The sequence below is a fragment of the Charadrius vociferus genome, unplaced genomic scaffold (assembly GCF_000708025.1).
Source record: "Charadrius vociferus isolate BGI_N301 unplaced genomic scaffold, ASM70802v2 scaffold15, whole genome shotgun sequence".
Classification (NCBI taxonomy): domain Eukaryota; kingdom Metazoa; phylum Chordata; class Aves; order Charadriiformes; family Charadriidae; genus Charadrius; species Charadrius vociferus.
Genome location: NW_009650064.1, coordinates 15,737,597 through 15,750,641, shown reverse-complemented (window position 1 = coordinate 15,750,641; position 13,045 = coordinate 15,737,597).

The following is a 13,045-nucleotide window of genomic DNA, read 5'->3' as shown; positions in this document are numbered from 1 at the left end:
AGTTTCCTTTAACACTTGTGATCAGAGACTATGAGACTTACTGTGTCCTTTCAGGGTTGTGGCTAACTGATAGACTGCATTATTTCAGCACAAAGCCAGTGTAGTTTAAGTAGCTCAGGTAAAAGTTTTAAATTAATAATTTGAACTAGTAACTTGGCATAGGAACATTTTCCTTTATTCTGTAGGAATAAAGTTTATTGTTAAACCTAGATGAGCTGCTATGGGTGCACCTCTCGATACCTTTCTGTCTTTGTTTTGCTGGAGCAATCAAATGGGATAGGCAGCTGATGAAAGTTTTCTCAGAAAGCTCCTGTCTTAATGGTGCTAAGCTTATAGTCATGTGAACAAGGTTTGAAGATCATTCTATAGCACTGTACTTCCCAGTATGCAGGAGAAATCACACCCTTGATGCATCTACAGTGGTGCTCTGGGGTTAAGGGTCAGTGGAAAGACGCAGGTGCTAACTGATTTACAGACCTGGGTTTTTTTGGCGAGTTTTGGCTGTGTTCCTATCTGATGCTTAGAGATTCTCACAACACAGGAGCTGGCTGCTTCCTTGCTACAGAAGATGTCTGGATGACTAGTTCAGACATTATTGTCTGTGCTTGAGGAATGGTACCTTAAGGGTTTACATGTGTTCTGCTTAAACCAAAGCTTGGAAGGTTTGAGATAGCTTTCTTCTCTCTGAGGAATAAAATTCGTCATGTTTACCCTGTGGTAAGTATGTGTGCACGGGCAGCTGCTGCAATATAACCAAAAGATCAGAAGTGTTTTCACAACCAGACTTACCCTGTGGTAGCTTCCTCCTGGGCTTACGTGTTGAGAGTCCATCTGTGTAGTTCCCAAGTAAATGTCTACTGAAACACAGGAGGTTCCCTCTGAACATCAGGAAACACTCAGTGAGGATCACTGAGCACTGGCACAGGGTGCCTGGAGAGGTTGTGGGGTCTGCCACCTTGGAGATACTCAGAAGCTGTCTGGACACAGTCCTGGGCAACCAGCTATAGGTGGCCTTGCTTGAGCAGGGGGATTGGACCAGATGACCTCCAAGGGTCCTGTCCAACCTCAGCCATGCTGTGATTGTGTGATTCTTTAAAAAAAAATGAAGCCTGGTTTCTGGTTAGTTGGCATGCTATGAAAGTGAATTAGTGTCTCAAAAGGTTGACTGTGTAGGAAGGAAATGTAAACTAATCTGAATTCATATCTCCTATACCAACCTCCTACATGGACAGTCCCAATGGGTAGTAGAGCCTGGATTAATCTCATTAACTTCATATAGCTAAATAGGAGCCTGTTATCCTAGACTTTCCCTCTATCCCATATAACAGAACTGTCCGGGGGAATAAACTTACCTCTGTAAAATCTAAGCTGTTCTTAGAGTAAGTCTTCCTTCTGTTCCATTCCCTAGTCTTTAAAAGCAATCTGGGTTTGCCAGGTTCCTAAACTGGGTGTACCCATTAAGTAATTGGAGTGAGATGACACAAGTTTGGGCTTCAAGCATCTTTGCTTTTGGTGTTAGTAGTTTCCTGTACCATGTACTTGTTGGTTATTTTATGTATTAATGTAGCTGCAGCTTGGAGCACCTCAGCCAGATGGCCAATATAGAAGAAATTGTTCTTTCCTCCACGCCCCTTTAGGCCTGTTTGGGTGTTGTACGTAGAGTTGTTAACACACAATAAGTGTGTACTTTAGCTTACATCATAATGACTTGTGCAGAAGACCTCTACATGAGGTGAGCTAATCAGGAACAATACCCTTTTGCTTCATAATGAATAAATAATTCAGGAGCATGCATTATTCTTTACATTCAAACACCATCATAGTCTGTTGTAACTTTTGTGTGCAGAAAACCCCTGGTGAGCCTTGACTTCAGGAGCAGCTTGGGAAACTTCAGAGGAGTCAAAGCTGTGTAGTGAACACACATAAATTAAAGGATTAAGTTACAGACCACTATGGTTCTAAACGTGTGCATCTGTGCAAGAGTTTAATGCATATAAAAGCATTAACTTCACCTCTGCATTTGATTCCTAATTTTTCTCTGTGTCTCCGAGTAGACAAGTCCTAAGCATCTGTTCAACAAAACCAGAGGATCATAATGCAAATGGTAATCTGGTAAGTATTCAGCCTTATAGTCTGTTTTTGTCCATGAATGCTTTAAACCCAACTTTTCCAAGTACAGAAGCTTTGGGGTCTGCTCAGTTTTCCATTGCTGCCAAGTTCATACCCCACAAGCAGGAAAGAAAACTGTCTATCACAGAGATAAGGTCTTCTAACAGCCCTTGAAACAGCGCATTAGGCAGAACTGGTTGATGAGGGCACCTGATTTAAGGCTTGCTTTGTCCTGAAGCTCCTAACCCTAAATTCCAAGTGTTTAGTCACACAGCTGCTCCTCTCCCTGGAAAACAACAACAAAAAAAAAAAAACCCCAAAAAGCTGGGAAGTCTAGGGATGGTCCCCAGCAAAGTTAGAAATGTAGTGACGTAAAACCTCAAAACCTGATATCCTAATTAGCCTGTCATTTTCAGCCTGGCCATTAAATGCTGGTGTATGTAATGACAGAAAGGATGGCTTTATCGTGCCATCAAAGAAATGAAGAAATTCATACTGACTTTATTTATACATAGTTTAAGTGGACAACCCAAATATTTAAAATAACTGCAGAAATAACATTCCAGCTTACATACTTATCTATCTGCTTAATGCTGACAATACACAAACAATTAATTTCTTACACAAAAAAAAGGCTTTTGAGCTAAATGATGAATGTGCAGAAGTCAGGATCAAGTGTGTGTGTTTGTGCGTAAGTTAAATTGTCGGGATGTTTGTTTCCCTCTTCCTAAACAGGGCAGTTGTAGCTCTTGCCCACGGAGCCGCAATGTATTTTGAAAAAAACGAAATCTTTAAACACATCCCTGTCCGCACAGCCTGACCAAACTGCCTTTAAAATATTAGCCTGTTTTGATTGAAAACATTTCGGCAAACAATGTGCCTGGGCCAGCGTCTATGGCACTGGGATAACTGGAGCCTCCCTTTCCTTATCCAATTACCGATAAAAGCTGCTGTGGCAGTGAGATGTGGGGAACAGCTAGAGCTGAGCCATGAGGAAAGCTAGTAGCTGTATCAGGGGACGGGTTTTTAGTGGGAGAGGAAGAATGGGGTGCTAAGATGGCTCTAGGGATCTCCCCTCCGTACCCCGCGCTAGCAGCTTCTGTTGCAGAGTGTGTGCATGCACAGTGTCCCGCTCGGGTGCTGACATCCAGCCCTCCCTTCCCATCGCAGCTGCAGGCAGCCATAGTCCCCAGCTTGTCTACTAGGGCTCGTCTACACACTTCCCTGCTCAGAAGTTATTCTGGAGTAACTACGTTTAAGCGTGTGCCTGTGTTTGTGCATGTGTGTGCGCGCGTACCCTTGTATTTTGCAATAAGCATAGACTGTTTCAGCCTAACTTAAACAAGAACAACACTCAGGAGTGAGAAATTCTGTGCTCTGGGACTTATTCGGGACTAGCCAGTGCGTTTTGAATGCCTGCTGTACTCTCAGCTACATCAACTGTCACGTCTAAACAAGCCCTTAGAAGATAATTACAAACTTTCATTGGGATGCATCCACTTAAGCTACGGATAAGCAAAGCTAGCTTAAGCTTGTTCTATTTTCTCAACAGGCAAGAACATTTTGAGCCACTGTTTAGAACAAACCTTACTTGATACGGGTTAGGTCTTTACATACGTCAGTAGTTAATGGGGAGGCAGAAGCGTGCCAGGGTGATTAGGATGTTAGGTTTTCCAGCCATGCCAAAAGCCAGGAATATTGACCTTTCCAGCTGTTTCAGAAAGGAGCTCCTGGCTCGTTAAACCTCCGGCATGTAAGTTGTGAAGTTTCATGTCAATAGGAGGACCAGAGGAGAGGGTAGAATTGAGGTCTCCCAAATATCCCCAAATCAAGCTAGCGTCAGTGCTCTTCATTTTATGGACATCTGCCTGGAGAATTCATCACCAGTTCTTGCCTTGTTACTCCTACTAGTTCAACCTCGCTTCTGGTAGCGACAATGGGAGCCCAAAGGCAGACACGGCTCCAAGGGACCAGCATTTCCTCGAGGCCTCCACTTTCCCAGGGCTTGCCTGTGAACTGCAATGCTTGTAACGCTGAAGATTGCCAGCTTCTTGTCTAGCAAGTGCTCACAGTGGTGGGAAACAGCGCGAGGAAGATGAGACCAAGGCTTGCAGTGGAGGGATGATAAACTAGTACAGTCCAGCAAAAACACTGATACATGGATTTTCTCATCTGTCTCTTGTATGCGCAATCCAAACAACCTGATAAGAAATGCCATCTTTTCTCTTCTTGCAGTGACTCAAAATAAAAATAATTTAAAGACTTGCTCTCTATATTTTATTTCTGAACTTACAGAAGTGACCACTTCTCTGGTTGTTTAACCAACAATTTTGACATTTAAAAATAACGTGTCGCTCACATAATACATCATCTGTTAGCATGTGCGAAATAAGGGACTTTGTTAGTCCCAGGGCTGAACTGGGAATTTCTGAGGAATACTAGGGTGGTTCTGAAAATGCAGGTTGTTCAAGTAATAGTTCAGTCTGGTGTAGCATTCTTTCACGTTTATTTTGTGTAGCAAACTAGAACAAATGGAGCAATTGGAAGATGTGTAATTGTCCTTACTAGATGGGAGAACAAACCAAGCTCTCTGCACCAATGCCAGCTCTGGGATAAGGTTATAAGGTTTGGAAGTAAGTTTTTAAAAATAATTCGAACTATATTTTAATATGGAATCCTTGTTTATAGGCAGAGAGTTTCTGAGCCACAGCTCTTGGTGAGATGGTGTTTTCTCAAGGAAATAACCGATTTCTCCTTTACTGAAAGACAACAGTAGTAACACCAAGCCACTGTCCAGCTTAGGTTTGGGCTGGGACTGGGACAGGGACTGGAAGAAAAGCTGTGCCCAGGTTGTCCTGGAAAAGACATGAGATTTTAGCTGAAATTAGCAAGTACAATAGATTTGGAGGTAAGCGTTCCCAGAGTCTCCAATAATCTGCTTCTAACTCTCCCTGGCTTTTTGGTATTATAAATATTTGCAGTCCCCTGTGAAGGTTCCCCTCTGAAGACCTAGAGCATCTAAGAAGAATGGTCAGGTCAGCCAAGGCAGTCCCTTTTTATTGAAGGGGCAAAATTGTACATGAAATTTCATGACCCTTGAGCTTGTGGGACCCAAGTTTCTTGTTTTCTCAAAAAAATGCATATTTTCATTTTTGCCTTCCTCCTGGTGCTTGAATGATCAGATGTGGAGATGCTGTCAGTGTTCCTGGGATTCACCTTGGGAAGCCGAGCCTTTGTTACTAAATATTTGGAATCGGACCTAAAATTATGCTCTCACTGGGGACTCATAACACAATCTGCTGCCTTGAAAATTCTTACACAAAACAGCTTGTGGGACCGGGATGGCTGGGAAGTGGAGAAACTAATACGGCACTCTGGGCCAGAGGGAGCAAGGCAGAGCAAAAGCTAAAGCCCCACTGGGAAATTCATTAACCGCAGCTCCTACAGCTGCTGTAACTTCCTGTTCTGTCACTGTCTGGAGTTTTTCCTCGAGTCCCACTCCCTGAAGACCATTCCAATGTCATGGTCAGGACTCTGAGGTTTCTCACCTGCTGAGGTGCTGCATCCTTGCTGGGGGTGACGGGTCTGACCCCATGGGGGCAGGAACCGAACCACATGGGCAATGTGAGAGCTCCCCATCTGTCGTGTCATTCTCACGAGGGGAAAAGGGAAGTTATTTAACTACATCTTCATACTTTTGCTTCTCTTCCAGCCTATACCAGGAAGTTTCAAGTGCCCACAACGAAACAGGAGAGATAGTTGCCACTTACTTGCAGGCTGGCCCATGCACGGTGGTGATTTTTCTAGCCCAAACTTCTGGTGTTGCTCCAGGTTGGAGGAGTTGCCCTGTGAGCCATTGCGCTGCATGGTCCACCGGCAGCCCTAGGAAAGCATCTCCAGACCCGGAAAAATAAAACACAAGGCCATAGGCAGAGAGCACATAACCTAACACCCATTTCACCTGGCAGAAAAAGAGAGTGGGAGAATATATGTGTGTGAACAGGAGTTTACATGGAAGATTAGGAACCTCTGACCCCTCGGGCAGAGCGGTATCTGCAGGTAGCTCCACTGCCCCCGTGGGCAGTCTTTTTCTGTCAAACAACTTTGACTTCTCCCCAGGTAGGTGCCAGTTGCACACGCAGCTTTTTCAAACAGAAAGCCACCACACGTGGGAGAACCTCACCCCTTAAAAAGGACAAGGCACTGCTGAAACATGGAGATGAGCCCTTCCGGGCCTCACCAGTGCCCTGGTCTCTGAATGGCATGTCATGCCCACCAGTGCTATCAGCCATGTGCAGCAGTACCCTCGAGGAATGACTCCAGATCAAGTTAAACCATTCCACACAGCAGTCATGGTTGAACGGCTTACTTTTTCAAGCATCAAGGTTGTTAGGCCACGTCTGTCACTTGAAGCCATCCAGACAGGCTCCGGTTAAAATTAGCGGGACTGGTTGGGAGGTGGAGGCTTTCCCTGCTGAAACGGCCACTGCTTGTGTGCCAGCAGCAGCAGAACAAACCTTCTTTTTCTTCACTCTATAAATAGTCATCTTCTCATTAGATGGCCTGGCAGCAGTCTGGACTAGACAAATTGTTGACTTTCCACCTGGTGTCCGGTGAAAGGATCCTACTGGTGTTCTGTCATACTGCTTTGTGCCAGTCCTGTGCCAGCACCGAAGTCCCTGGCTCACATTAACTCAGCCATGAGTTCAGGCTGCAGCTCCCTAGCCAAGCATAAGAGCTGGAGAAGGAAAATTGAGATGCAAAGGGGAGGACGGCATAAAGGCTTGCAGAAGACCCTTCTCTAACAGCGCTGTGTAGCTGTACTGTGCTATTAAATCACTGCCCACGCAGCCTCTGAGCCACGCTGCCTCTGAGCGTTCCACTGGATTGTTCAGGCTCCAAAATCCTGGTAAAAATTGTTATTTGGATCTCGCACATTACTAAAAAGCAATGGTTTGTATGTCATCTTAACTACTGGTCATCTCACTGCTTTGCAAATCCTTGCTGCGTGAGTACCTCTGCCTTCTTCCCTAGATAGTCATGCTGTGTCAGATCAAACCACAGATTTACATCCTGGTCTAAGTCTTTGAGTTTGCAGTTTACCTCACGTGGACACTTCCTTCAACTACTAAATCTGCTTCACATGTCAGATCTGTAGACGTCTAAGCAGTGAGTGTGCTTGCAAAGAGCAGTGGTTATTAGCAAGCGCACACGCAAGGCAGACTGGCATTTGAAAACAGAGCTCAAACACAGGGAAACAGAGTTTTATAGCTGTCTACCATGCATGAAAAGCAGACCCAGCACACGAAAATAGCCCCCTAGTTCTTAAATCTGTATTTTGAACTGACTTTCAACCAGGTGTTTCCACTTTAATTTGATCCCAGGCATTCCTAGAGGTGATGTAAGATCCAGATCCACAAGGTAATAATGAAGTCAAGAGTTGAAAAATTATCAAGGCCTAATCTGGCAATTTAGTCCCTTGTAAATCATTGTGGTTAGTTATTGCAGGGCCATACTTACCAACCAAGTTCTCTTGAGACTTCGCATTAACTTCGCCACCTGTTTGACTGTCAAAGAGATAAATTTCCTTGAAGGGAATCTTCCACTCCCGACTTTATTTATGGCTGGGGGGAAGAGGATGGATTGACTGGGAAACTTCAACAGCAAGGGTCTGCATATGCTGAATCGGGGAGTGACGCAATTCATTTAATCTGTTTGATATTACACATAAGGTCCCAAAATGAAACATATAGGATTAAGAAATTCTTCTGGCCTGTTTGCTGGACAGAAAGCTCTAATGAAATGTAGTCAATTGCTGCTTTTTCTTCTTCTTTTTTTTTTTTTTCAAACAATCAGACCCAAAAGTCAAAGATCACATCAGAGCTATTCTGTAACCTAATAGTGCACGTCTTTCAGAGCACCTGTGCACTCAGCGTCCTAATGGCTAACACCCAAGAACTGTATCAATGAGTTTAAAAAAGCTCTTCTACTGGGAGCCCAGTAGAAAAAAACAGGATAATAAAAATAGCTCAGTGGGATGGATCCTTCAGCTAACAGCCTGGGTTACAGGAACAAACCACGTGAGAACTTGTGGGCTCTGAGCTGTGTTAGTGAACTGAGCAGCTTGTGTCTTGAGTCAAAGATAAAGCAAAATACTTTTACAAGCTCAAGCTTGAGACTTCTACACAAAGCATAAGCTCAAATTGCTGCTCAGGCTTTTTTTTCCTTTTTGTTTTTTTTTCTTTTAGTAAAGTCCTTTGAAACAACTGAAACTTGAGTGTGCTAGAAGTAAAGAATAAAAAAGAGATTTTAGGTTTAAAAACTGAGATTTCCTGCACACACCAGATGCTTCTGACAATATTTTCCTGAGTTTCTTCAGTTTGAAATGATATAGCTTATAGTGTGGGGTTCATAGAGAGGTACTGGGTATGGACACACACACCACAAAACTCTCAGCCTCGCCTCCTCTCATTCAGTACCCTGAATCTGCATCCAAACCACACAGCTTATTCTGTCTAAAATCTGTCCACGTGGCAAGCAATTTTCTACTGCTGGCAGAAGTTTTGCATATATTTGTCATAAGTGGTATTATATTAAACCCAGTCAATTGATGCTGCCTCTGCCAAAAGGCGAGAAAACAGCTTCTATGGCTTCTCTACCCCATCAGTGTTCCTGACCACACAAAGCAACTAGTGTAAAGAAACGTTTTACCTGAATTTACGCAGAGTGTCTCATTTCCCAGGCTTTTTAGAGGTACTTGTTTTGGTTTTTTTTTCTGTACCCTTGGAGACCACTGGCAGTGGTGGAGGGGAGGCTGTGCCTCCATTGGCAAGAGGGCAGAAAGTTCCTTGTTCCTCCAGGCTGATTTACCTGCCAACCCAGTGAGAATAACCAACAAGCTGTTCTTTATCATCAGGGTTTTTTAAAAGATTTATGAGAAGGTGTGGGGTTGGGGGAGGAGGGGACATCCTTTTAGCCGAGGAGAATATCTGTATTGAGAAATGAAAACTAAGGAACAGATCGATGGAGAGGAACTGGGAGAAATCTGGAAGATGCTGTGAGCAAAGCTGGGAGTAAAAATGCATCTTAAGGAACTAGACAAAGCACGTAAGACAGAACAGAGTTAAGGGAATATTCATGGTATGATTAGGTGTTTCTTTTTGGGGTGTGAAACCTGCATACTCTTTATGTTCAACTGTATGGTGGGCAATGCCAGAACTATGGTCTTCAGCACTGGTCCCATGCTCCCAGGAGGGAACCAGAGCTGCAGCCCGAAAGCACCACCTTTGAGGACACTAGAAACATCTCCATATGGGTGGAAGCCCTTCTAGGCACCCTGGGAACACAGGGTCAATCAAGCTGTCAGTGAGGATATACTCAATATCCTTTCTAACACCCGCTGGCATTTCTGGAAAAGACTAACAAGCTTTCAGGTCCAGAATCCCAGCAGTCCACAGTCCAAAAGAGCTTGGGCTGTTTAAAAAACATTCACTCAGTTAAATTCATTACATTACTTTTGATTATATTAATGTTACCCTTTTTTTGACCCAAACTTTAGCAAAATCTGTGGAGCTGCAGGTGTTGCACGGGAAACCGAAGATGGAGTCAGCTGTCTCTCTGAGGCAATCCTGTTTACTTACAAAAAAAATTCAGAAACTATGCTTTCCCTGGAGGTCTTAGGCTGCAGGTGACAGTCCTTTTGCTCCCTGTTTCACGTCACTGTCAGCCAGTGCTCTGCTCGATGTACTGCCCCTCCCCAGGCTTTTCTCAGAATCACATTTCTGGACAAATTTAGCAATGGAAGAATTGCCCAGGCAGCATAGGAAGGGGCATGACACCGCAGCCCGGTTTTGGGGGAGTCTTTTTTAAACTGCTTATGCATTTTTTTAACTGGCTGGTCACTGACTTAAAATAGAAAACACACAAGAAGAAGCTAGAATTCAGCTGCTTTCCAGGCAAGTCCCACAATGTTTAGCTGTGGAGACACGGTCCTGTCCATGCTGCCTTGCTGGCCCAAGAGTCTTCTGGCCCAGCTTCAGCTAAAGGTGGCTCTGGGAAGCTGCGTGGTGGGAAAGGTCCTTTCTCATGCAGGGCTGGCATAGCTTTGACGACTGCTTCCTTCTTCAGTCAAAATGTTTCAGGTTTGTTTCCTAGAAGAAAGACCCACCCTTTGTCAGGAACTCAGTTTTCTTCTTTCTTTTCTTGGCCTACGTTTCAAATGAACCTTCAAAGCAAGCTGGGGGAGGACAAGTGCGTTTTGAAGCACGAGGGATAAAGTGGATGGGGAGAGTGTCTTGCAGGTCTGATTTCTTGCTTTTTGCCGAAGTCAGGCCAGCCAGATGTGTAAGCCCTTTCCTCCGTGCGACCGGCAATCTTCCCATTCCCAAATGCTGAGCAGCTCAGGCAACCAGATGTCCACAGCTCCCTGACAAATGGCTGCTGCACATCAGCCCCGCTTGCTGCCCAAGAGTAGTCAGGTCTGTGCAGGCGTTGGGTGTCCTGTGTGTCCGGGCTGCTCAGCTCAAGCAAATATCCTATCCTGCCAGGGTGACTTTAAGCTCTTTCATCTCTTGCCTTTGGCCCCTATGTCTTTCCTTTGCCTCCATCTGCAAACTGGGGCTATTTGTAACCTCTACTGACCTGGGCAGACGGCAGATGAAGTGTGTGGGAGAGCTGCTGATAGAAGGTGTATTTGTGTACGTGCGAAATAATTGCATGATCTACAGCCCGTTTCCCTCTACCATGATATGCCAGAGTCTTCAGTGAGAACCAAGCTTTGATAGGAGTGATGGGAGACGGCTCTGGCTTTAGCAGACCAGGAACTTAGGAGCAGGGTGGAAAAATCAGGTAAGAGGGGTGAGAGGCCGTGATCTGATGAGCGCTTTGGAGGACTGGGCTTGGCTGGCCAAGGTGACAGGGACCCGGGAGGACAGGGAGGACAGAGGGAGCTGATAAAGGCAAGCACCAGAGTGAACAGGGATTGACCCTAAGTGGAAGCCATCTCCCTGAACGTAAGCATAAGAGAAGTAAATGGGTTTGTGCAAGCAATTTATTCCGGCATTTCTTAAGTGTTGAGTCCTTGGATCACTTTATTACAATATTTTTCACTGTGTTGATAAGAACATATAAAACATACACGTGCTTAAGATATATTAAAATGAAGAAAAAAAAAATACTCCAGTACTTCCAAAATAACATTGGTCTTCTAGAAAACTAATTAATCCTCTCTCAATCCCCGTCTCTAAGTGTTATCTTTTGAAAAATGAGCAAGACAGGCAGTAAAAGATAAAACTGAAAAAGGAAGAGCCAATATAATCAGGGCTGTGCAGAAATTTGGGGTTAAGTCCCACTGGCTATTTTTAAAATATAGCCCTATAAAGAAAACAGTTTGTGTGTTCAAAGGTATGAATTAAGGCCATGTGAGTCCGAGCTCTGAACTTCCTGGCTCGTGTAAGTCTAAGCCACCATAAAAATGTGTGTATAGGGGTGGGGGTACTTATAATTCATTCCTTTCAGCTATCTGGGATACACTTTTGTGTTGTTTGTGTATGAAATTTAACAAAGAGTTTGGAAGAACAAAGCCTGAAGAAGTAAATCTTCAATTACAATTTGAATACACACTCTTAATTGTAAGAAAAGAGCCAAATTGGTCATTAATTTTTCAAGCATGGGAGTATAACATGATTTACTGGCAACTGGGTGTGCACACATGTACGCACACACACACAGAGTTGCTTGCATCCAGCTTTACAAGAAATCTCGGAAAATATCCCAGTCTGCTTTACAGAATTACAGTAAGAAGAATGTGACACCCTTTGCCATTATGTTTGCTGCCAGTGATTCAGGCGGGGGTGGTGGGGGAAGGAGAAAGCTTTTGGAAGAACAGCTCAAGGTCCCCCTACACTTGAACTTTGAATAAGCAGTGACTGTATCTTCAGGAGAACTGTGGGTGTTAGAGCAGGACAGTGAGATAGAGCGAGAGTAAAAATACCTCAGCAGGGATTTTCCTTCTGCTTTATGGAAAATGATGCAAAACCGTTCATGAGTTCCTTGTAATGGGAGTGAAAAGGGACACAGGATTATTTTTTTTTTTTTTTAATTAAGGCAGATGACGGTTTTGCGAGGTCATAATTCTTAGTCACAGCTATCTCACAGCAGCTGAGCAGCTCTTCTGTCTTCACCTGGCTGCATTGCTCATGCAGGGCCCTGGGAGGCTCTCCTCCCAACCAGGTTTGAGAGGGCTGTTTGAATCAGAGGAGCTTTTAAAAACAAAGTGTACTTCCTTGTGACTAATCCCTTTCTGATTTCTTTTTGGCGATGCAGAGCTATCGCAGACTGAAATTGTGGCTGATACTGCATCTACCAACCACTCCAGGGACTTGCTCATTTGTCTTTGCCCTGGAGGAACAGCTCAAGAAATGTCCAAGAGGGCTGGAGCCTTTCCCATCGTTCTCACACGTGTGGGAGTACTGGAAAGTGAGGGTTAAAGAGTGGCATGACCCTTGTGTAATTCCAGGATCCTGTCCATTTTGACATCAGCAGGGCTGGGAGATGTTAGCCCAGCCTTCCCAGGGTTTTGCTGGGGGCAGAGCCCACGGCTCAGTCTCCCCATCCCCACAGCTGGGGGGCTTCACAGCAGCCAGGCTCCTTGGTGGGGTTTCCCCTTAGCTAAGCTCCTGGGAGGGGGTGGTGAGCAGCTGCACACAGTCCCACGTTGATACCATGCTTGCCTCCACCCACGTCTAGGGCACTGAGAATGGTGAGACTCCAGAAGACCCCATTATTTCAGTCCCCCAAATGTTTGAAATGAGGGATGAGGAACCCTGGTGCGAAAGAAGAAACATTCACCTCTCAAAAATCAGGCAGAAAGCTGCTTTGCATTCAACAGCCTGTGAGAAAGGCATGTTGCCCACTGGAAAACCGTAAGTGCTTTTAC